At 53.0% G+C, this 25,852-nt stretch overlaps 1 protein-coding gene across 3 annotated transcripts in view; it reads right to left on the bottom strand.

Moving 5' to 3' along the window:
* Positions 1-25,852, bottom strand: part of ARHGAP26 (Rho GTPase activating protein 26) — a 522,575-nt gene that overhangs the window by 401,228 nt on the left and 95,495 nt on the right. The gene's annotated exons all lie outside the window — the stretch shown is intronic.

Here is a 25,852-nt window from a genome sequence, read left to right as displayed (position 1 = left end):
CTCAGGAGGCCAGAGCCCTTGTCGGCACCCACTACAGGGTCCAGTCCACTATTCACCCTCTGGTCAGTGCAGTGACCCCCACATCTGACGCCACAACCCTTTCCCCTCTGTCCAAGTGACGAAGATGAATAACATCTGTGATTGATAATGCTGGCGGTTGGAGACCACCCAGGGAGAGCTAGGAAGAAAGACCCAGTAATCAATCGACTTCAGGACAATCAGCTGGTGACAACCCTGAGAACAGAAACACCTGGACAGAGACGCATGCACAGCCGCACTGCACGGGAATCGACTGCACGGCACTGGTACCTGGCACGTGCCCTGCTCCTCGACAGAAACTCCTGCTGGCCAGGCTGCCAGGACAGCACTGGGGAAAAGCGCTCGGATGGCGCTGTCCATGGCACAAGGTCGCCTGACTTGCTCTGCCAGCACCGAGCTCTCCCCGCTCTCCTCACATGTGGCTGACGGTCTGAAGGTTCTGCCTGGACAGTCTCCTGGGTCACCACATGCCACAGCCGCCACACAAGCCAAGCCCCCGTGACATTCAGAACCAGGGCGGAAACCACAGCTCACACATGGTATCTATAGAGAAAACTCAGAGTTGCTCAGTGGGTCTGAGAAATCAGCTTTCATTTCAGATGAACGAACCAGTGGTCCCTGGTGAGGTCTCAGCCTCTGCCGGGGCATAAAGCCACCAGAGACCTTTAAGTGGCCTGACAGGCACCACTGCTCAGTGCATGTGCACGGACTGACCTCTGAGTGCAGCATGCCTGCAGCAGAGGCAGATCACTCCAATGGCCCTCAGACATGCTGCTCTCTCGGACTGGACGGGGCAACAGCAACGGGTTCAAATCCCCAGAGGCGGAATCAGGAGGCAGGCCTGGTGACAAGGCCTGGCTTCAGTAAGCTATTCAGGAGGGGCTGGATCGTCTGGCTTCTGGGTCAGCCCACCCTAGGGGAAGGGCAGCATCCATGAGCTCAGCAGAGGTCTCTCTGGTTCCCCACCCCATCCCTGGAGGTCAGGGACGTGCCTTTCATCTGAGGTTTTGGTGTGTTCTCCTCTCCGAACTCCTGGCAACACTTCCCGCCCAGTATGCTGAATACTGGGTGTAAGGGGCCCCGTGTCCATAGGCAACCCCAGAGCTCAGTGCCGCAACCCCAATGTCCATCCCAAGCAGCAGCGACTGGCGGAGAAGCCAGGTCTGGCCACCCTGGGCTCGGGTGACTGCTGGGAGGCCTGAGGGTCCTGCTCCCGAGTGGCCCAGCAGCTGCATCTTAAGTCCTGGCTCCCAGCGAGGTGGGGCTTGAGGTGGCCAGTCCACTGGAGGAAAACACAGAAGCCAACAGTGACCTCCGCCCCTCTCCTCCCTGGCTCCACCACTGCAACCCAATGGTCTTTGTCCAAGGTTCTGAAGAAGCCGGCAGGGGTAGGGCATTTCTCAACAGGACCCATGGGGCTGAGGACACCCCTCAGAACACACACCACTCCTCCAAGCCAGTCAATGCCAAGAAGCAGATGGCCCTGCCTGTCAGAAGCCGCAGGGAGGGTGGGAGGAGGAGGACGACGAAGGGTGAGAACAATACTGCAGCGTGGAAAACAGAGCTCCACGGCCGGTCTGGACCTGAGCTCTCGGCCTGGACAGAACCCGGGAAGGCAGGGCTAGGTGAGGGTAAGTTTGTTTCTCTCCCATCGAGCTACCCTTGTGAGCTTCTCCAACAGGGCAAGAAAGACTCCGGGTGGACAATCACCTCCACGGGACACGAGAGAAGAAAGAGGAGGAACTGTAAGCCTGGACGGATGGGCTGAGAAAGCACTCAGCCCGAAAGAGCTCCACCTGGAAAGCCGAGCGGCCCAGGGCGGCTGCCAATGAAGGCTCAGGCATGGCCAGTAGCATTGAGCAGGGCCTTTGTGGGCCCTTTTCACCAAGGAGACAGGCAGGCCCAGCAGGCCAGGCCCAGCTCTTCCCCCTGTGACCAGAAGGTAACCTGATTTCATTCTCGGGGGCACATGGCACATCCCACCATCGCTCACCCTGAAGCAGCAGTGTGGGCCCCTCAGGCTGAGGAAAGTCAGGGAATGAATGCTGATCCAGGGCCAATACTGGGGTGCAGGCCAGCGAGGGCAGCATGGTAGGAGAACCCTATCCACCATCCATGCTCTCCCACCCTGTGCCTCACCCACCCCACCCCACCCTGCCGCCTGCTCACTTCCAAGTTTCAGCTCCACACTAACGAGATGTGGGGCTAACTAGGACGTCTCAGCACAGCGTGCGCCAGAACCTGCCAGGGTCTTCGGGAGAGCCCAGAGACACACGGTCTATACGAGGCCTCTGTGCAGTCCGTGCAGCCCAGGCACGGCTGGACAGTTCTTCCATTCTCTGGCAACGAGACCGACCATCGGCACGAGAGCCTCTGTTGAAAGATCCGAGAAGCTCAATCACCAGCCTAGGAGCACGTTGCCGCCAAGGAAGCCACAGAGGTGGGGGCACAGAGGTGGGGGCACAGAGGTGGGGGCACAGAGGTGGGGGCGGTCCCTTGACCACCCTGCTGCCGCAAGCCATCAGACGAGGCTCTCGGTGCTGCTACTCTGTTCCTGGCCTACCTCAACACCAGAAGTGAGTGCTGTCGCTAGAGGGTTCACTGGATCGGGACCGACAAGGGAATCCATTCCAGGAAGGGGAGTGGGGAAGGCTGGCACCGGCCAAGCTGCAAGGCCTCCTGCTCATATAACACCACTGTTTCGTGTTCAGGCAGCGCACGGCACAGCGAGGAGCCAAGCAGAATCAATAATGTTTACTCTGTAGAAACATCTGTTGCTGGAAAAGCAGACTATCTGGCCAAGCAGAGAGGAGTCATGAGTGCCAGCATCTGGGGAGGACGAGGGCAGGGTAGACGCTGTCCCTCTGGCAGGAGGCACGGAGGATGAGGGGAGAGGGGCAGCTGAAGTCTGACCCTCCAGCCACGGACGGTTCCCCTAGTCATCTACTCAGTCTGAGAGAGCAGGAACGTGCCCCTCTCTCCCCAGGATGCACCTGTTTCTTGGAACAGGTACAGTCTGAAGGGGAGTTAAGAGAATCTAATTCAAATACGACGACCCTTCTGTTAAAACTGAAAGTTCATCGTCTTTTCAAAATTGGAATATGGCTTGATTTTATTTAAGTTCTACCAGCAACATTGCAAGTCAGGCCATTTCTTTTTTCCCCTTGGAGTAAAAGGAAACATACCTGTGAACACACACGCACACACACATGCACATGTACACGGGTGTCTAGCCACATAATGAAAGGCTTAAGGTAGCCTTAGAATTATTTCTTCGGTGCACCTTCCTGAGACCTTGAAGTTGCTCACGTTGTAGCTGACCACCCTTAAAAATATTTGCTACTCAGGCACACTGTTCTCTCTAGACTTGAAGACTATTGGAAGAGTGAATAAGGCTAATCACTGTAGACAAATCCCCGTCGAAGAGTTGGCCTCTTGGCTGCTTAGAGCCCGGAGATGCCAGGGTCCCCAGGCTTAGCTCTCTCTCCTTCCTCTGAAGTTCAATAACAGGGCCTCATTGTTTTGCAGTCAGAGGGATTCCAGAACCATCCACGAGTAGTCTTGTGTCAAAGGCACCCCAACGAGGGCCTAGGACAGAGCTGGTACCACAGCCCTCAAAATCTGCTCAACTGAACTGAACGGACAAAGCAGTAACCAGCTGGCTTACGCCCTGAGAGCCTGTGATTCCCGGCGGGAGGGCCACACCTGCAAGGAGAGAGGGACTAACTCCCCTCCCCGAGACCCAGGTTTACTCCAAAACCCTCATCCCCACGAAATGGGTCCTCTCAACACACTCACAGAGTGGTTTCCACAGGTCAGTCTGCCCCAGGTCTGTCCGTCCGCTCCTCCGGACTCCACCAAGCGTCTAGCCACGCGTCCCCATTGCTACCACCAACCTGAAACCGCAGACAGCGCTTCCAGGGTGACCGCGCTGCCCCATCTGCTCCACTGTCTTCCCTCACGAGCTCCCCCACCCGCCATGGCAGCCCCACGGCCAAGCCGGGGGTCCCTCCCGGTGCTCTGAGGGCTCCCGCAGGTCACCCCTCCTTGCCTGTCCCTCAGGCTCCAGTGTCCTGGCATATCTCTTGTAATGTGCCCAACCCCTGCCCGCCACCCTGCCCCGACCTCCCTCATGGTCAGACTCCTCCCTACTCCACTGCAGACCTCAACTCAGAACATTCTGCCTCAGGGAAGCCTTCCTAGACTTCTCTGACCAGGCCAATCCCAACTCTGGCTTTCACAGCCCGAATACTAAGGACCTGCGCTTTGCACAGTTCCACATGTGTGTGGGCAATGCTGCCCGTACTGCCTTCCCCACTGGGGAGAGCACTCAGCTGAGAAACAGGTCCCTTCATGCTCACCGCTGTGTCCCCAACTAAGTACACTGCCCGGCCAAGAGGAAAGATGAATGTGGGCACTAACTTCCATCAGAGGCCAACTGCCCAGCCCTAGGATTGGCGATGGAACCAGAGTAGGCAAGTCAGGAGAAGCGCTCGCGTGTAGGTAAGTGCTGGCCACACTTGGTGTGGCACCTGTAGGGACGTCCCTGCGAGCAGCAGGAAAGCACCTCCTCCAGGTGCACACTTAGCCAAAGAAAGCTTGGCTACTTAAACCCACCCACTCATGTGCCTAGGAAGAAAGGCCTGGTGACCGACGGAGCACAGTTCTACTGACACGCCTGTGCCAAGTCAGAATGTATGTGATGAAAATTGGTTGAAGTTCGATCAGAAAGCCCACTGCCGTCATGTTGATTCCGACTCCCAGCAACCCGGTAGCTCGGTTGTCTACTGAAGAACAGGCCCACAGAGCTGTGGCCAAGGCCCCCAGCAAGAGCATAGGCAAAACCCAGGACCCAGGGGAAGCGAGCTGCACGCAAGTCAGTGGTCAGCCGCCGCCGTGTGCAGCCTCAGCCGGGCGCGTCCCCCGCCAGGAATTCCAGTAAATAAAGGAAGAGCTGCCCCCTCTCTCCACTCTGGGGAAATTGACAACATATTCCAGAGAAACCATGTATAACGAGTGGCATTTTCCCGCAGGAGCCCTGGTAGTGGCAGTGGTGACGCATTTGATTGGTAACCGCAAGGCCAGCAGTTTGAAACCGCCAGCCACTCAGTGGGCGAAAGACGGGCTTTCTCCTCCCATAGAGTTACAGTCTTGCAAGCCCACAGGGGCAGTGCTACGCTGTCCACCGGGGTCGCCCGAGTGGGAATCAGTTTGACAGGAGTGGGTTTGGTTTGAGTTTTCTCTAGTCTCCCGCGTGTGCCCGAGGCGTTTGAAACCAAGCTCGGCAAGGCGCTCTCAGAGGAGCATTGCTGCTGTCTCATAAGGCCACTCCTGCCCCACAAAGCTTCAGCTGTCCCTGTACCCCGCCGGTCTATTACAGAGCTCGGCAACCCCTGGTGGGCGCAACAGACCTGCCACAGGGGTGCCAAGGGTCAGATCGCCAGACCTTCCTCTCTAGGACCCCTGGATGGGTCTGCACCGCCAGCTTTGTGCTTCGTGGGCCCATGTGTAGCTCTCTGCACCACTCAGGACAGCCTCGCTTTCTGCTGGCAAGCAGAAGCAGATCATGCGTGCGTTTCAATCTTTCAAGAGAAACTGCCAGAAAGGAATGCTCGCAGCATGCCTCTAGTTTGGGTGATGTGCAGTCTCACCTGTGGCCACTAGGTGGCAATCATCTACATCAGAGAAGCAATGACAAGGCCAGCCTTAGATGCTGAGTTGGGGAGCATCTCCCACCATCACAGGCTCTGTCCCCCTCAAGAAGACACAGCCCTGAGATGGGAAATGTCGACTGGGCACCCATTCTGGACAGGGGAAAAAACGGCTGTGTTCCTCTCTTACACAGTGCCGCCAGAGATGTGGCGGGGAAGCGATGGAGGGATACCCTCACATTTTCTCAGCAGGAGCAGGCTAGGAGGACCTCTCGCCTCCCCCAGTCGGGTGAGATGCCCACTGAGCTAATGCAGACTGCATGCTCTGATTAGACAGCTGTGTGTTTTTCCTGGGGCTGTTTCCTTGGAACTCTGGGTCCTAAATGAGGCCACAGCCAAAACAGACTCGGCTTCTCCAACCAGAGCACCCGGCTAATGAAATTTTCAGACTCAGTTTTTAAAATAAATGATGGAGACCAAAGCAAAGGATGCCTCTCTTTCCCAGATAATATTTCTAACTCCACTGAGGGGTGAGAGACCCAAGCCCACCTTAAGCTACATCGGAATTGCTACCTTAAAACATCAGTTTTCATTTGAGCCCGCCCTGTAAGTCGTTTCATCCTCACAATCACTCTGGCAAGTGGGTATAATTACCCTGCAATCCATAAGGTCAGCAGTTCAAAACCACCTGCTGCCTTGTGAGAAAGACTTTCTAATTCCCAGTTAGTCTCAGAAACTCACAGGGGCAGTTCTACCCTGGCCTACAGAGTCACTATGTGTTGGTATCAACTCAATGGCAGTGGTGTTTGGTTGTTATTGTGTGTGTGTTAATGTAGAGGTAAGGAAAATGAGGCTGAGAGAGGTTAAATGCCCAGCCTCGGGTCACACAGATAATAAGCAGTAGGTGATCCTTGCCCCTCTAACCCTACCACTCCTACCCACCACATGATACTGCCTAGTTTCTATTCCTATAGTCCTCTTTCTAGTGTAGAAGTACTGACATGAAGGACAAACACATACATTCCATAGAGAGCCCTGGTGGCACAATGGTTAAGCATCTGACTTCTAACCAAATGGTTCCAACCCACTCAATGACTCTAAGGAAGGAAGAGCCAGAAATAAAGATTACAGCTAAGCCAACCCTATGGGGCACTTGTACTCTGTCACCTGGAGCCATTTTGTCACATGGGCTCCCCACCACGCTACACGAGAGGGGCTTTCTCTGCATGGAATAACCAGGCTACAGATGGCACTGCCGCTCAGACTGGGCACTGATATACAGAGCACTAGTCAGCCTGGGGACAATAGAAAAGTCTGAGGGACTCAAAAAAAAGAAACTCTGCTCCTTACTGAGACCCCTAAATCCCGGTCCTATTGGGTAAGCAGGGACTCAACATTGAGAAGTGATTACATACAAATAATGCACAAAAATACACAATCCAGAGTTGCAAAGTGCAGCACTAGCTTTACCTCTTTAAGACCCTCCCAAGAACTGCACCTTGAAGAGATAGGGGAGGTACGCAAACAGGAGCAGCTGACCTTGCCGAGACGAAGAAATGGAGGACAAGTTGATGACATCACGAGGCACATGATGCCCTTGGTCAACCTCCACTCACGGTGACCCATGCACACTGGAGTGAAACGCTGTCCCATCCCTGTGCTCAGTTGTACATTGGTCCATATGCCTTTTTCCCCTGATTAACTTTTTCCAAGATAGACTACAGGCCTGAAAGCACCTGGTCAGCATCATAACAACACGCATGCCTCCAGTGAGAAAAGGATGGTAGCTGGGAATGCTCAGGCAGTGGCCAAATCAAGCCTAGGTGACCCTTTTGAAGGCAAGAAATGTCCACAGTACCAGTGCCTCCAGCATGTCACAGAGGAAAGAGTACACATTTGCTGACTCGGTCGCCGTGTTGTGCATCAGTCAGCATTAGATTATAACCAAAAGGAGCACAGAAACCCAAAGAGCAGAGCCCCTGCCCCGCCCTGCCCCCAGGGCGGCCCCAGATCACTAGACAGAACACTGATATATCACCACCACCATGTTCACACAACGTCCCTGCAGAAGGTCACTGCAGGAAAAGCCCCCTTGAGGAAGACAGTGCCGGTCGGAAGTGCAGACAAAGAGACTAAACTGAGGGAGCAAAAAAGTAAGGTGATTTCCAGGCTGCTCAAGAAAAGAGTCACACACACACACACACACACACACACACACACACACGGGGAGTCAAGGGCAGGCAATCCAGAGGGCACGGTGTGCACGGATTCAGCAGACATGGGTTCAAACCTCGGAACCACCACTTTCTAGCTGTTTGTTTGGGTGAAATACTCAGCCCTTCCATACAGCCGGCTGGAAAGCGAAAGCTAATTCTCACAGGCTTGTCATGGGAATTAAAAATGATGCAGGAAAACATGGTGAGAGAAAAGGGGGACATAGTAACTGACTTTGACAGCTAGTATCTGCTCCTTCCCACAAGCAGAGGGTGAGTGGTTTACTTGCATGTTGGAGAGAAGAATACATCCAAGACTAATCTTAATTAGAAGAATTAAGAAATGCTTGCCTCATTGACTCACCAAACTGATCAAATAACCCCATTCTAGTTGACTACATGTTACCAGAAATGAGCGATCCCTCTAGAGAAGGCTCTCATGCTTGGGGAAGATGAAGAACTATAGCCTTCAATATCTACATTACCCCTCCACATCAAGAACAAAAGCCCTCACAAGAAACAACATCATGATAAATGAACTAAATACTGACGCTGTTGAGAATTTTATTCCACTTGGACCCATAATCAATGACCACACATGCTTATCTAGCACTCCCACTGCCAACAGACTCCAACGTGGGGCCACCTTATGGGATTAGCTAGTGTGGACCCCAAGAAGCAAGGAAGACTGCAGAAGAACGATAGGGGCATCATGAGTTGGAGAATAATAAGGAACCCACTGTGGTCTGCCAAAAGGACCACCAGAGCGCTCTTGGAGGAGGTGCAGCCAGACAGACGCTCCTTAGAAGCTAGGGTGGCAAGACTTCTAACTCGTGCACACTGTACATGTTGTAACAAGAGACCGGTTCCGGGAAAAAGAGACCAATCTGACCTATAAACACAGGTGGGGTTAAATTGAAGGGCAGAGAAATAAATGGCTCAGTGAGCCTCACCTTTCTAGTTCTTGGGTCTCTTGCTTTTTGATGCTCAGACCAGGGTGCAGCTGCCTTAATCTGTTCCCTGCTTCAGCTGGCAAGGCTCACTTCCTATAAGACATCCCTGAGGAGAAGCCACATGGACCTACTCGGATGCAGCCCTAGGTGCCAGAGCAGCCATGTGGAGAACCCTGCCAGCGCTGAGATGGTTACACACTCACTGATTCGGCTTTCCTCCTGAAGTCAGCATCATTGCATATGTTTTGTGAGATGGAGGAGGACTTTGTGGATTGGTGTCAGACATATGGGTTAATGTTGGACGTGTGGGCTTGGGCAGCACTGGGTTGGGATGTTTTCTTGATGTGCACTTACTCTTTACAGAAAACTCTCCCTTATACATATGTGTTTCTGTGGATTTGTTTCTCTACTGTACCTAGACTCACACAGACACCATGCTTGGTGATGAAGGTCATCGAAAAAGAGGAAGGCCCACAGCAAGAGGACCTGGCACGGTGGCTGTCACAATGGGCTCACACAGCCCCTGTGAGGATGCCCCAGGACCTGGCAGGGTTCTGCTCTGCTGTGTGCAGGGTCCCTGGGAGTCGAAATGGGCTTGAAGGCCCGAACAGCAGCAGCAGCCAACTACCAAGCACACGATTTGAATCCATAAAGGCTTTTCTCTGACGCTTTGAGAACTTTTATGCGCCCACAAATCTGAGGTTTTCTTTTACCGCTGGCAGATGAAAGGAGAGGCAAAAACCTTGAAGTAAATAACATCCTTATCTTTTTAACCAAACAAATTTGAGAGTAGTGTGGGAAGCTTCTTAAGAAGTTCATTAAGTTCAGTGGATTTGAAAAGCACTGGGGAAAGGACGGTATGATGGAATGTTTCTTTGTCCGTTGACTGGGGAGGCACACCAGCCCCAGATGAAACAAGAGGAGGAGCTTGGACAGACAACATCCAAGCTACATGGGCTTTACAAGGTTCAAGGGCAGCCAGCTGCCGGGCTTCCTGCTTGGAAGCTGGTGCGTATAGTTCACCCTTAAAAGGGGCAAGTTGTAGAAAGGGAGGAGGGTTCGGGGTAGGGAAAGGAGACCACACAAGTCAGCCTCAGGGATCTGCAGGAAAGGTGGGTGAGACGGGGACTGGGGTGGTGGGATGGGAAGCTGAGCGGTGAGGGGAGCAGTGAAAGCCTTCTGGTGACATCACATCACAATCTGTCTGTGTGATGCCAAGTGCAGGCCTGGTAGTGCTCAAGACTAACGCACTCCAGGGCTCCCCGACCTGAAGACTGACTCCACCCAGAGGCCCCTGGAGAAAGCGGGGCAGGCCAGGTGAGCGACTGTGGCTCACTGGGGTCATCACGGACAGGTGGTTTCGAAGACCAAGCAGAGAGGAGCACATGGGAATCAGAGGTGAGCCTGGCTTGGGCTCCAAGCTTTTGCTGCTGGAAGGCCCTTCCTTCGAAAGCAGCTCTTCTCAAGCCTTGAGGTGCCCACACATCATCGCCCAGGGGTCTTGTAAAAGGGCAGGTGAAATGCAGTAGGCCTAGGTGAAGCACCAAGATGCACCATTTGTAGCCAGCTCCCAGGGGACGCCCGATGCTGCTGCTCCAGGCCCCTCATGCTCCAGGTCATGTGCATAATGGGGAGGAAAAAAAGGAATACTAAGACTTCAGAAAAGGTCTTCAGAAAGAAGTGCTTTTAAATGAAAAATAATTAAGTTGACTCAGTAACTAATTGCCACCTGCATTGATTTCCCCACAGGTCACCACAGGATGTAAGCCTTTGGCTTCCTTGGACTTTGGATGGGAGTTAAGGCTTGTGAATAACAGCCCAGCGCCACCGAGATCTATAAACTGGCTGCCCACACCCTTGGGCCTGCCTCTGCCTGGGGCTGCCCAGCACCTGCTGTGACCAAGTGTTGGTCAACAAGAACCTCCCTGGAAAGTCAGACAAGGGCTGCCAAGGCCTGCCATCTCCCTGTGATCCCTGCTTCGTTCCTAACTTAGGACAAAAAGAAATATATAGCTAGACACACAAGCGCGCACACACAGACTCACACAAATAAACAAACCAAAAACCCACAGGCAGCAGCAGGGCCTGGATACAAGATCAGCAACACCTCCAGGAAGGATGGATTTGAGGTCAAGACAAAGACAAGGCCAGTCATAATATGTAAACCAAGACCGTGACCAGCCAAATTGGTCTGTAGTAGCCACTAAGGGCTGGGGCTCAGGAAACAAACTCCCAGGGATAGAAATCCCACCCAACCCTTCCACCCACTCTGAACTCAGTGCCCCACCTGTGTGATGTGCAGCTGGGAGGAAGCTGCTTCTGGGAGTTCCTTTTGAGAAAGGGCAGGGTGCTTGGAAGTGTTCAGCACTAGGCCTGGCCCAGCACTCAATAAGCAATAAATATTAATATCAGAAGGTCCCCCACGTGGTACAAATGGTTAGTGCTTAGCTCCAATTTCAAAACCAAACTTACTACCATCTAGTGCAGGGTTCTCAACCTGAGAGTTAAACGACCCTTTCACAGGGGTCTCCTAAGACAATATTTCCAATGGTCTTAGGAACCGAGATACCGCTCCTCTATCCGTCTCCAGCAGGGTCCACCCACATGCAGACACACCCACAGATAGGGTCCCCATCACATGAGGAACTGCATTAAAGGGTCGCAGCATTAGGAAGTTAGAGAACCGCTGATCTAGGGATTCCAACTCCTCACCACCCCCCAGGACAGGGTAGAGCCGCCCACGGTGGGTTGCCGGCCTCCCTCCATACAGATTACCAAGAAAGTCCTACCAAGGACTTCTTCTCTAACACTTGGGGCTGCTTTAGTAGATTCAGAACCGAATCTAGAGCCAATGGAAGCATTCATGTAGTATCAGTGTACATTACAATGAAATTTTAAAAGGCCGGCATGATTTATTTCAGCATAGAGAGGAGAGACTAGCCAAGTCACCTGGCCTCTTCCCCATCCACCAATCTTTCTGTGTGTTTGGTGGTGGGAGAGGTCTGCCTTCCCACCCTCCTTACCCTTCTTGCCCTCCTTCCCAGGATGCCTCAGCATGCAGTGCCACGATGCTCTAAAAGGCACTGTGTCAATATGGCACTTCAATTAACTGCATGAAATACAGCTAGGAATAAATAATTGTAACGTGAGAGAGAAGTGAATACAAACACAAGGAGTCAGCAGGGCTCCTGGGCACAGCCCAGACGCTGGCTCCTCGCAGCCACCACCACAGGCAGAAAGACAGCAGGGCAGTGGCTGCGGAGCCCCTGGGTAAATTCAATTTATAAAGGAAAACCTGGTTGTCTCCCCGGGGATTACATGAGTGCTTCTGAAAAAGAAAGGGGGGGGAGGGTTTACCATTACACAGAGCCATACCTAAAACAGCCCCTGAAACCCCTTTCACTTTCTTTTCCCCTCTGTGGGATTAGCCACCTCCCCCCACACAGCAGCCACAGCCAGGAGGGGCTGGTGCTCCCAGAAGGGAAATGTTCCCTCTCCCTGGAGGCTCCCAGGTTGCCTGATAGATTGCTTCCCTCTCAGTGGCACCGGGGCAGGAGGCCCTGAAGTCTGCTTCCACAAAGGTTAAAAGCCAAAAGCCAAATCCAGTGCCATTGAGCAAGCCGGGAGGGAAAACAAGACCATGCAGTTCCACTCTGAAGCACAGGGGGAGCTGTATGGCAGAAATCCACAGGTTTGCTTCACACGTGTTTTACCCAGCCCCAGTGAGAAATGGTGCTGCAGAGAACCAAATAATAATAGCCCCTTACTCCCAACCACCAGAGAATCGGAGAAGTCAAGGATCAATGACTCACCTTCCCTGGGACCCTCCACCTGAATCAAAATGTTCCTTTGGCCAGAGTCTGGGCACGCGAGTTTCTCTGTCAGTTTTTATTTCTTGCTGAAGCTTGAAAACTAGGATCACCAAACCTCCAGAACATCTAGGACCGAGTCCCCAGATTACAAAGGTGTATTTCCACAGAGAAAGCAAAACTTGTTATTCCTGGCCATAGGTTTATGAATGTCCCCAACCAAAGCCTAATCCACTGCCATCGAGTCAATGCCCACTCATAGCGACCCTATATTACAAAGTAGACCTACCCCTGTGAGTTTCTGAGACTGTAACTCTTTACAGATCCACACAGCCTCAGATTTCTCCCTCAGAGTGGCTGGTGGGCTCAAACTGCTGATCTGTGGTTAGCATTCCACTATACTAACAGGGTTCTGTGTCCCCAGAGCAGGCAATTAATGCAGAGCAAACTTGGTGACAGCAGCGATAGGAAGGGTAGACACCACAATTCCATTTAAAAACCACTAATTTTGAGCCCCCTTTTTTCCATATAGCTTGTCCCAAATCTCTTATTCTGAAGCCCAGAACTACCCAGGAAAGCAGCTCCAGTTACAGACTGATGTGCACTGACCCGGTTCAGTGAGCTAAGGAGCTGAGGGATGGGCCTGCCACCAAAAACCCCATCCATCCAAAACCCAGGCTTCCCACGGCAGGGGCAGCTGCCTTCAGTGTCTGGGAGCCCAGGCACTCACAGACCACTGGCCTGGGCAGGGGCTGTACTGTCTGTCTTCTCTGAGCCCGCAAGTAAGACACCTGACTCACAGATTCCAGGGACTCCAGGAGACAGGCCCAGAGTGCAGCTGAGAAACGGACGTGTAACCAGTGCAGTTGCACGGGATCGCTGGCATAATGCTCTGTTGTCGCCACAACTTTGAAATTGTAAGTCATGTTCTCTTTGGTCTGGTGCTTACTCGCAGAGTCAGGTGGGACAGGGGTGCGTAGGTGTCCTGTGTGTGGAGTCTGTGGTGCGCAGAAGCCTGGGATTCAGAAGCCTCAATGCGTGGAAGCTTGAGGAACGCGTGTGATGCCTACAGCTGACCGCCAGGGACCGAGTTTCCCACCAGAAGCAGAACCGCTTCAAATGCAGAAAGAAGGCGGTGGCTTGCTAAGAAGCAGGAAGTCCCAGGAGCCCTTCTGTCTCTCCTTTCACAGTGTGTTACTTCCCGGTGTTGGGCAAACACTTGCCCTGACAATACTAGCTAGCAAGGAGGGCACACAGGTTCTTTCCCTTTGGGGCCTTCCTTGCTCGTCATTAAGCTGAAGGCTGAGCGTGCAGGCAGAATGCAGTCGTATCAAGCAGTGAAATGAAAACCTTTGTGTTTGTTCCGTGCTGTATTTACACCATTCCGTGTAAACCACCCAACATTCCTGCTGCTGTGGTCAGATGCCCCTGAATCAGTTCCAACTCATAGTGGCGACCCATCTACAACAGAATGAAACACTGCCCGGTCCTGCGCCAGCCGCCCGGCTGTTCTCCTGTTTGAGCCCATCGCTGCAGCCACTGTGTCAGTCCATCTCGCCGAGGACGGTCCTCTTTCTTGCTGCCCCTCTACTTTGCCAAGCATGCTGTCCTTCTCCAGGCACTGGTCCCTCCTGACAACATGTCCAAAGTATGTAAGACAAAGGCTCACCATTCTTGCCTCTAAGGAGCCCTCTGGCTCTACTTCTTCCAAGAAAGATGTCTGTTCTTTTGGCAGTCCCTGGTATTTTCAAGATTCTTCACCAGCACCACGATTCAAATGCATCCATTTTTCTGCAGTCTTCCTTATTCAGCCACACAGTACATCACATGAACTGTGTGCTTTGGGAATTCTGCACATAGTTAAACGCTCGAAAATTTACAATGGGAATTACACAATATAAACAAATCAAGACAATATGGATGAATGTATGGATTGTGATGAGAGCTGTAAGAGCCCTCAATAAAAGCATTTAATCAAAAAAATAATATAATAAAAAAATTAAAAGATCAAGAGTAAAAGTCATACTAATAGCTTGAACTTTTTATTTTTCTTTAGTTAGAATGACTTTATAGAAGAAAAATATATAATGACAAATTGAGAAAAAAGCGCACCAATGCAGGCTGTATATTTTAATATCTTTACCAGCACTTTTCTCTCTTGCTTTAAAAAAAAAATACTGCTCACTGCCATCAAGTTTATTTCGCCTCTTACTGACCCCACAGGACAGAGTAAAACTGTCCCTTTGGGGTTCCCAGACTGTACACCTTTATGGAAGCTGACAAACTCAATCTTCTCCTGGGTAGTGGCTGTTGAGTTCAAACCACTGACCTTTCACTTAGCAGCCCAACACATAACACTGTATCTTTGAGGCTCCTTGTTGGAACTATCAGCCTCACCCTTTCCTTTGGCACCGAGTCCCACCAATTCTTATGTAGCCAGTACCAGGCCCAGAACACCCTGGGATTTTTCTGCCACCTCAACTCTCTCCTGACCTGCAACAGGTGCTTTGGAGGTGCCCTCTACCCACACTGTACCACCAAGACCGAGCCGCCACCATCCCTGATCCCAGGCCGGGTTCCCTAGCTGGCCTCACTGCCTCCCTGCAGGTCATTTGCCTCAGCAGACCAGGATGACTTCTCCACCAGGCAGATCTGATCTGACTTCTGCCCCAACCCCAGCCCACCCCTACCCCCTCTACACCCTCCCAGCTTGTGACTCTCTTCCCATCCCTCTCAAGATCACAGCAATATGTCTCCAAAGCCTATAAAGCCTGCCTGGTCTGCACACCCTGCCAGCCAGACCCCCTCTCGGCGCTCCAGCCCCACAGGCTAACTTTCACATCCTCAAACACACGCACCACGCCAGTCCCAAGGTCTGGCACATCGTGTTCCCGGCCTGGAATGCTCCCCACCCTCACTTTCCACCTAAGTCAGTGCCCTTTCACTCTTTCCAATTAAGGGGTCACTTCCTCAGGGAAACAACCTTCTCTGGTCCCCCTGACTGGGCTAGCACGCCCTACCCACCCACGCCCCCTCTGTGAACACTACGCCACTGGCAAAGGTCCTTTCATTCTGACGGCCTTTACGGTGTGCCACTCCAAGTCCACTCTGTCTGCTGTGCTCAGGAAAGGACGCCCAGCCCAGAGCTCGCATGCTGTATAACCTCCGTCATTCTTTCGAAATAAGCAAACAAGCAAACACAAGAACGTGAATGTGACACATAAGGGTTTAGTTAGGAAGTCCTGCAATGCCCTTTTCAGAGAGGGAAAGGGTGGTGGAAATGAAGCTGAAACCGCCCTCCAGCCAGCCCCTTATTCATTCGTCATCACGCAGGAGCCGACCCCTTTCCTACTCCTAGGGTAGCCTTGGAGCCAGAAGACACACATTCCCCACCCACTGTCTGTTCACTCCGCGGAGGCCCTCTAATGCTTTCATGGTACCAAGGAATCCATTGAAGAAACAGTGTGCCTGTGATCTCAACACTCACTGCTATCCAGTCGACTCTGACTCAAAGCAACCCTGTAAGACACAGCAGAAGCGCCGTTGAGGGTGCCCAAGCTGCGCATCTTGACAGGTGTGCTTAATTGGAAAGTTTGGGAAATAAATCTGGAAGCTTGCCTTTCCAGCACACCCCAGATGGTCCTCATACACAGTCAATGTAGGAGCCACTGTCATTGGAAGAGGAGCCCTGGTGGCATATGCACTGAGCTGCGAACCATGCGGCTGGTGCTTCAAACCCACTAGTCTCCCTGCAGGAGACAAATGGAGCTATCCGCACCTATAAAGCGTTAAAGTCTGGGAAACCCAAAGCAGCGGCTCTATACTGTCCTATAGGGTCATGACTAGCTGGGATAGAAGTGAGGGCAGTGCGCTGATGGTAGGAAGGAGACTGGGTGGTGCTGCGGTCTAGCCACCAGGCTGCTAACTGCAAGGTCAGCCATTCAAACCCACCCGCCATGCCACGCAAAAAAGAAGAAGCTGGCTGCTCCTGCGAAGAACTGCCGGCTCAGAAATCCTCAGGAGCAGTGCCACGCTGCCCTCCAGGGCGATGACAAGCAAGAATCGACGTGGTGACAGTGAGAGCTGGGTCACAGCGGGAAGGAGCCCTGGGGCATGGTGGGCCAGGCACTGGGCAGTTAACCACAAGGTGGGGGTTCAAGCCCATCAGCCACTCCAGGGGAGAAAAATGAAGCTGTCTGCTCCTATAAAGATGCACATCTTGAAAATCCTGAGAAGCAGCTCTACTTTGTCCTATCAGGCGGAGTCAGACTCCACTCTGGAGCGGTGGATTAGAGGAGGAGGCCTGGGGTGGTACAAATGGTTAACTTAGCTGCTAACCAAAAGGTTGATGGGTCAAGTCTACCCCGTAGCACCTTGGAAGAAAGGCCTGGTGATGGACTTCTGAACAATCGACCATGGAAAACCTTAGGCAGCATAGTTCTAGTCTGACACCCATGGGTTCACCAGGAGTCGGGATGGTCTGCACAGCAACTGGGCATGATTTGGTTAGTGATAGGAAGACCCTTGGGCGCAATCTGTAGACACACCAGGGCCCTGAGAGAAGTTCCATTTCTAACGCCAAACCTGAGAGAACAGGACAACAAAAACAGAGGAGGAAAACGAAGGCCTGTGGACCCGGAAAGTCCCGGGCAGCCTGCCTCCAAGAAAGCAGCAGGAACTGTTCCCAGAGAAAAGAGGGCCTTGGAAAAACCCCAGGCCATTGTTCGCTGGGGCCATTAATTACTGGGGGTATTTTACTCTGGTGGACACTTCCTCCCCTCCTGAGGTACCCCTGGGCCAGTCCGTAAGAAGAGCTGACATTCCCACTAGCGGAAGGCCAGGGTGAATGGGGGCCAGAACCACACAAGCGAGCAGGCAGCCTCTGAGCCATACAGCTGCTTTTCAGCATCTGAAGAGAATCCTGGGCCCAGGAGCCCCCAGAGACTGGCAATTAGCCGCTGCGGGCCATCCTCGCCTCCAGCAAGCTTCACTGCATCCCGTGAGCAGGGACACCGGAAGAAGAAGACCTGGCAGGAAAGCCCCTCATGCTCTTCCGCCAGCTTCAGCACCCCCTCCTCTCTGAGCGAGCCAGAGCCTTGACGTCACGTTCCTATGGATTCCATAGGGATCCCATGTGACAGGAGGGTGTACTTGGCTGTCATACTTGCAGTAGAGTCTTCCTCCTATAGGCCTGCTGGTGGCTTCAAACTACCAGCCTTTTGCTTGAAGTCTGGTGGCAGTTACATAACCTCCTGTCAACTTGTGAAGAGGTAGTCTAGCCTGTCAATCAGGTCGCAGCTTGATGACCTCATTTGGAGGTACAATGGAAATAATTAGCTCACAGGAGGCCAGATACACCCACTCCCTGAAAGACATTCCTGTTGACAAGCCACATGGAGCTATGCTGGTGACAGCCAGAACCTTGGAGCTGGAGGATCCGTATGGAGACTCACACCAGCACTAAGATGCTTCCACTGCCACTGGATCCACAAGACTTTCCACCACTGGCCTGTGATCTTCCTGCAGCTGGCATCACTGCATGTGCTGCACGAGTCTTAAGAGGAAAATACAGACTGATATTGCACATATGGGATAATATCGGGCTTATGAACTTGATCTGGACTGGGTTGAGATGTTTTCTTAATGTATAATTGCTCTTTTATATAAAACTCTTGTACATGAGTGTCTCTGGATTTGTTTCACTAGGCAACCCAGACTAACAAAAGTCCCATCACTACTAAAACCTAGGGATCCTGCTGTCACACGGGGGGATATCTTTACCCTCTCGGTATGATAAATGGTCTACATCCAGTCCCATGGAGAGCCATGGTCCCTTTAGCTGGTCACACGTCGCCACATGGGCTTCCTTCCCAGGTCAGCACCCTCACACATCCTCCAGATCTAGAAAGGCAGGAACCCACCAATCCATGGCTTCTTACCCACTGTCCAGCACCCCTCCCTTAGCGCAGAGTGGTCCCAGGGCCCCTGAAATTCCCCATCACAGAATGTCACACCCATGCATGGTGCGCACAGCTCCAAGGAGGCAGAGGGCCCAACGCCATTACCCTGGTGTTCAGCACAGCCCAGTCCACAGCAGGGGCGCAAACACACTGCCAAGCATACAAGTTAACAGGCAGTAGTGACCTGTCATTCACAGATTGCCCTCATTCTTCATTACCTGTCCCAGAAATGGGATGGTGCTAATCATTCTGTCTTCTGAGTGACTGCTCACGGCCTTGATTATACTCCGGTTAAATCGACTCTGCAGATTCAGTTATTCATTCAATAAATGATGCATTAAACTCCCATGTGCCTGGCACAGTAGTCTTTGGTGAGCTAAACGGAAGCCAAAGCAGATGCAGCCCCTGCCTTCAGGGCATTACAAATGGGGGTGGGATTTAGCCAGGTAATCATCTCGCAGCAAGCTGGGACACAATCTTGTCCACAGCCAGCCTCTTCTGCTAGACTGTGTCTGACTCTGCAGTCCAAGGCCTTTCCCAGTGCCTGGCAGTCATGATGATTGATGGACAGATGCACACAGACAGGGAGATGCACGGGAAGGGAGGAGGGGAGAAGGGTAGGTAACAGGCAGTCAATTATAGACTGAAGGGGTGGACAAACAGACAGATGAATACGGTGCCTGGCACTGCTTGGTGAATAATGAGAAACAGATGGACTGGGTGGAATGATGAACAGATAGGGGTCTAGGGAGCAGAGCCCCTGGGACGAGCCATGCACAAACCACCACCTGAACGTACACAAGATGCGGAGTCCGCGGCACTGTGAATATCGGGGCCTCCACCCCATAGCCTATCACACCAGCACACCCCCTCCTATTGTTTCTCAAACAACCTCACCTGAAGCTGGTACTCTACCTCAGCTCTAACCATTCCGGAGGGGCAAGCCCAGCTTCATCAGAGCAAGTCCCCTCTGCGCCTCTCCACACCCCTCACTTTCTATAACGGGGGTGGGGGATGGGGGGTGTCAGGAGCCTGTTTTCCCTGCACTGTGGAGGGTATTTTACGGCTCTGAAATGATGACGTCACCCTGTCTAAGTGCACACCGCTGCCTAGTTGTGTCATTTTTAATTGTTATTTTTGTGATTCTTATCTTTATCTTCTGCCTTACAGACACTTTTCTCTGAGGGAATCAGAGCTGACTCCGAGAATTCTGATGTCACTCCGACAAGAGTGGGGGGAGAGTGAAAGAATAAAAATGACTACAGTAAGCCGGCGTTCACAACAGCAAAACCCGGAGCCGGGCCTAAACACAACCTCGCACAGAGCACCTGGTCTCGGAGTGGCACAGGCCTGGTCCTCGGTCTGGTGGCCGTCCTGCCTGAGTCGCTGCATTTCCAGGGTCTGCCTGGCCTTCCGCTGTGAGCTCAAGCAACTGATATCCAAGGAGGTCTCTCTTCCCCAGATCTCCAACTGCTGAAGGAAGCAGTAAGGTTTGCTTTCTCCGGTTCAGCCCTGCCATAGAACTCCTCTGGCATGGGTTCAGTCATGGACCCTGTGACAAGTTACTGAGCACCTCCCATGAGCCAGGAACCCTGGCGGGCAAGGAGAATAAGGCACCGAGCGGAGCTGGCCTAGTGCTTGTCCTTTCCACACTGGCCATCGAGTGGCGCAGACCCTAGAGAAATACTATAAGCATGAAGACTTCTGCAAGATGTGCAATACTGTGTGAGCCAACCATCTATTAAAAGCTGGCCATGCACCCAGCCCATAAGTGTTTTAACAGTATGATGTCACTGCATTCTCCTAAGAACCCTTTGCAGAAAGGGGTGGTTGGTAGCTGCCATCAAATCCCCGCACAACAGAACCCAATGCCATCAGGCTGGAGACTGAGCCTTGGGATCCATGGGATTCTTTCCTGACCAGTTTTTGGAAACAGATCAGCAGATCTTCCTAATCTGTCTCCATCAGGAAGCTCTGCTATTAACAGCATCTCAACACACTGGCCACCACTAACAGAGAGGCACTTTGGCTGGTTCTCCCGCAGGAAAGGCAGGAATCCGACCACTGGACTAACATCCCCACGTAAAGTAGTTGCTGTTACGATGGTGGTGGTGGTGGTGATGGTGGTGGAGGTGGTGGTGGAGGTGGTGGTGGTGGTGGTGGTGGAGGTGGTGGTGGTGGTGGTGGTGGTAGTAATGGTGGAGGTGGTGGTGGAGGTGGTGGTGGTGGTGATGGTAGTGGTGATGGTGGTGGTAGGGTGGTGGTGGTGGAGGTGGTGTGGTGGTGGTGGGGTGGTGGTGGTGGTTGAGGTGGTGGTGGTGCTGGTGGTGGTGGTGATGGTGGTGGTGGTGGTGGTGGTGATGGTGGTGGTGGAGTGGTGGTGGTGGTGTGGTGGTGGTGAAGGTGGTGGTGGTGGTGGTGGTGTTGATGGTGGTGGTGGTGGTGGTGATGGTGGTGGTGGTGGTGGTGGTGGTGGAGTGGTGGTGGTGTGGTGGTGTTGAAGGTGGTGGTGGTGGTCATGGTGGTGGTGGTGGAGTGGTGGTGGTGTGGTGGTAGTGAAGGTGGTGATGGTGGTCATGGTGGTGGTGGTGGTGTAGGTGGTGGAGGTGGTGGTGGAGGTGGTGGTGGTGGTGGTGGTGGTGGAGGTGGTGGTGGAGGTGGTGGTGGTGGTGGTGGTGGTAGTAATGGTGGAGGTGGTGGTGGAGGTGGTGGTGGTGGTGATGGTAGTGGTGATGGTGGTGGTAGGGTGGTGGTGGTGGAGGTGGTGTGGTGGTGGTGGGGTGGTGGTGGGGTGGTGGTGGGGTGGTGGTGGTGGTGGTGGTGTGGTGGTGGGGTGGTGGTGGGGTGGTGGTGGTGGTGGCGGTGGTGGAGGTGGTGATGGTGGAGGTGGTGGTGATGGTGGAGGTGGTGGTAGAGGTGATGGTGGAGGTGGTGGTGGTGGTGGTGGTGATGGTGAAGGTGGTGGTGGTGATGGTGGTGGTGGTGGTGGTGATGGTGGTGGTGGTGGTGATGGTGGTGGTGGTGTGGTGGTGGTGGTGGAGGTGGTTGGGTGGAGGTGGTCGTGGTGGTGATGGTAGTGGTGGTGGTGGAGGTGGAGGTGGTCGTGGTGGTGGTGGTGGTGGTGGTGGTGGTGGAGGTGGTGGTGGAGGTGGTGGTGGAGGTGGTGGTGGTGGTTGTGGTGGTGGTGGTGGTGGTGGAGGTGGTGGTGGAGGTGGTTGTGGTGGTGGTGATGGTGGAGGTGGTGGTAGAGGTGATGGTGGAGGTCGTGGTGGTGGGGTGGTGGTGGTGGAGGTGGAGGTGGTGGTGGTGGTGGTGGTGGTGGTGGTGGTGGTGGTGATGGTGATGTTGGTGGTGGTGGGGGGGGGGGTGGTTGAGGTGGTGGTGGTGCTGGTGGTGGTGGTGATGGTGGTGGTGGTGGTGGTGGTGGAGTAGTGGTGTGGTGGTGGTGAAGGTGGTGGTGGTGGTGGTGGTGGTGGTGATGATGGTGGTGGTCACCTCCCTGGACCTCAAAGATGCAGAGAAGGAGCCCTAGAGGAAGAGGACATGGGCATGGACACTTGAAGAGCACACGCTGGGCAGTGAGCTGATGCACCGAAACAGCAGCCCAGAGCAAGACCAGACACCTTGGCAGGTGTGGTGGAGAGACAGGCCCTGGGCGCCAGGAGCAGGGAAAAGCTGTGAGGGGCGGGGCTTCTGAGTGGGAGGGGCAGAGCCAAGGCTCTCAGGTCAGACGGGTAGGCCTGGAGGTAGACAGATTCCAGTCTGAGGACTGGACTCAGTGTGGTGCCCAGGTTGGAGGTAAGGGAAGTGTGAGCAGCGGTGGAGGGTGCAGAGGAACATAGTGGGGGTTGTGAATAAATCAACACGTCTGGCTTGGAGACTGGCTGGCTGAGAAGGTAGTTAGTTGCCTCAATCACCAAGAGAAACAGTGACCCCAGAAGAGGAGGTGCAAGGATTGAAGGCAGGGACCCGAGAGCTTTGAGGCTATTACTAAGACACATGTCAGAACAGCCGGCAGGAATCAGGAAACCCAAGAACAGACCAGGGGTTGGGCTGCCTAAGTCTTGTGCCCAAGGGGGTGACACCAGAAGCCAAGGGCTGGAAAGAGAGATTCCTCCCTCCATGCTGGAAGGGAAAGGCAGCCAGAGAGAAAACTTTGGGGAGAGGCCGGGGCAAAGAAGGTGGGCCTCGCAGGGACATTCGGAGGGAAAGGAGGCATCCCCGGAGTACAGTGTGTACAAGGCCGAAGGAAGAGAGACTTCCAAGCAGGGAGATGGATGCTGAGAAAGAGCACTCTTCAACAAGGGGGTCCCGGGGACCTTTGAGACCGCAGGATCACAAGAGAACCAGGAACCAGGAGGCAGGGGCTGGAGGTTTGGAAGCGAAGTCAATAGAGGCTCGGAACGCAAATATTGTTTCAAGCCGTCTGGCTGTGAACGCAGTAGCAGGGCCACATGGCCCAACGGCCAAGGGCGGCAGAAGCACAAAGGGAAGTTGTTTGACTTGGTTTATCTTCCTCCCCCTACCACCCCGCCCCCCCACCCCCACCCCTGTTTTACAAAGGCAATCAAGACTTCAGCGGGTGTGAAGACAAAGAGGGCAGTCACTGGGAAGGAAGAGTGTCTAATGGTGCCCTGAGTGAAAGGAGTGGAGGGAGTTCTAACCAAAAAAAACCCCAAACCCCTCGCTGTCAGGGAGCTTCTGGCTCTCAGTGATGGAGCACACCTGCCGCACGGGGTACACCTGCACCCGGCTGCAGTCCTTAGCGAGGCAGACTGCCACATCTCTCTCCTCCAGCCGCCCACCATGAGCTCGGCAGCTGAGCGCTAGCCACTGCGCCCCACGGCTCATCCGTAGAGTGCTACTAGGGACACTAGACAGAGGAGCAGGTTTCTGAACAGCAAGAGGAACAGCCTGTCCAGAGCGCTCTGGAGTACTGCGGTCCTGCACCCGATCTACAGCAACAACACAGCTCGCTGCTGTGGAGTCAGTGCCCGATACACCAGAGCAGAACTGCCCCTGCGGGTTTCTGAGACTGTCGCTCTTTACAGGAGTAAAAAGTCTCCTCTTCTTCCCACAGAGCAGCTGGTGGTTCAGCCAGTATCTGACCAAGCCAGACCTGTCACAGAAGGAGAACGCCAGGGTTTTTTTCCCACTAAAACAAGTCATAGGAAAGTTGGAAGGAGGGGCAGGGAGAAGAAAAGCATACACCTATGAAACCCAGAAACAACAGGACAGTTCCAGCTCCCACAGGTCTCACAAATTGTCAGCAATTACTTTAAAGCATAGAGGGGGCTGCCCGGGCTCTGGGAAATGAGGGCTCATGGAAATGGAGCAGCTGAGCGGGAGAACAGAGAGTACTCACACACCGTGGAGAATGTAACTCAACAATTCATAGAGAAAATGTCGAATGGGAACCTCAACTGCCATGCTGAACCTTCTCCAAGAATGCAGAAAAGCAGTAAGAGTGCTAATGGGTTAGCCCTGACGGGGAGGCCAGGTCCTGTGACTACTGACAGAGTGTCCACATGAGTTCCTAAACACTCTCCAACCATCCAACAACACAAGAGAGCCAAAAAACCCACAAGCCACTGCCATCGGGTCAATTCCGACCCACAGGGACCCTTTAGGACACAGGAGAACTGCCCGGGGGTTCCCAGACGGCATCTTTATGGGAGTAAAAAGGTCTCATCTTTCTCCCGTAGAGCAAACTACTGACCTTGCAGTTAGCAGCCCAACAAAGAACCCACTAGGCCATCAGGACTCCTTATTAAAAAGCTTTTTTAAAACATGGCAGATAACATTTACAAACAAAACATGCACACCCTCCCCAGCGCCACTCATCTTTTAGGAAGACAGGTCACATAACAAAGCCAGGTGCTCTGGGGAAGGAGAGACGAAGGGGTGTGGCTACGGTTGCTTCCGCTGCTGTGAAGTCTGGATGTCTGTTGGTGGTGGTGCTGGTGTTGCTGCTGCAGTTGTTTTGCTTGGTTTTGCTTTGGTACGGGAACCTGTCTCACCCAAAGGGGAAGGAAAAAAGAGCGTGCACACCTTCTTCACCACATAGGTCTACTTGACTTGTTCAGCTGGAGGCAGTGGTGCTTGCGTGGTAGAATTCTTGCCTCCCGTGCAAGAGAACTGGATTCGATCCAGCCAGCGCACCTCAGGCACACAGCTGCCACCTGTCCATCGGTGGAAGCCACGTGTGGGCTGCTTTGATGCCGAGTGGTTTAATCAACACTTCCAGAGAGTGACCGACTAGGAAGCCAAGCCAGACGACCTGCTTCCAAAACTCAGCCACTGAATCCCTCCAGATCACTGTGGTCAGACACGCAGAGGCAGACTCCACGAGACAGCTAACAAAAAGGAAACAAAAAGGTCTTGTGTTCTCAACAGTTTCTAACATTTACAACCATTTTCTTTAAAAACAGAACTTCATGGCCACCATCTTCCCATTTCTTAAAATAGCTCAGAGAGAACTGGTGATGACCCCTTTGCCCCATTCAACCCCACAAACCCAATCATGTGAGAGTTGAGGATGGAATCACCCCAGAGCCAATACACAAGACAGCAAACTTTTGGTCAATGATGGTCAGAACCGTTGTCGTTTCTGCTGCTGTTGTTGTTAAGTCCCGTTGAGTCCGTTCCAACGCCTATCAACCCATGTACAATGAAACACATCATTGCTCAGCCCTGTGCCACCTCAGAACTGTTCTTGTTGGAGCCCAGGGGTGCAGCCACTGTGTCTATGTCGTTGAGGGCCTTCCTCCACTTGACCAAGCATGATGTTCTTCTCCAGGGACTGATGATCTCCTTTGACAACATGTCCAAAGTAGGTGAGACAAAGTGTCACCTGTGTGTTGCTGTGATGCTGGAAGCTACTATCATTGAGACTTCAAATAACATCAGAGTCCCCCAAAGTGAACAAGTTTCTATGGAGATTCCAGACCAAGAACAGCTAATGAAGAAAATAAAAAAATCAGTCTGGATCATTACTTCCAGTTAAAAATAACTAATTGTTCCTGGAATCTTTAACACACACACACATTATACAGTGAGGTCAAGTTGTCAACAGGAGAAAAGGAAGCCACAGCCTGCTCCCTAAGGGGTGACCCACAGGTTAATTCCCATAAGCCAAGGCTATATTAACAGAGCAGGACCCCACTTAAGGTACTGTCCAATTTTGTAGCCAGCTCTAGGGAAACAAACTTTTGCAAAGTGCACTAA

Source organism: Tenrec ecaudatus, chromosome 2 (assembly GCF_050624435.1).
Source record: "Tenrec ecaudatus isolate mTenEca1 chromosome 2, mTenEca1.hap1, whole genome shotgun sequence".
Lineage (NCBI taxonomy): Eukaryota > Metazoa > Chordata > Mammalia > Afrosoricida > Tenrecidae > Tenrec > Tenrec ecaudatus.
This window is presented reverse-complemented; position numbering and strand designations above follow the sequence as displayed.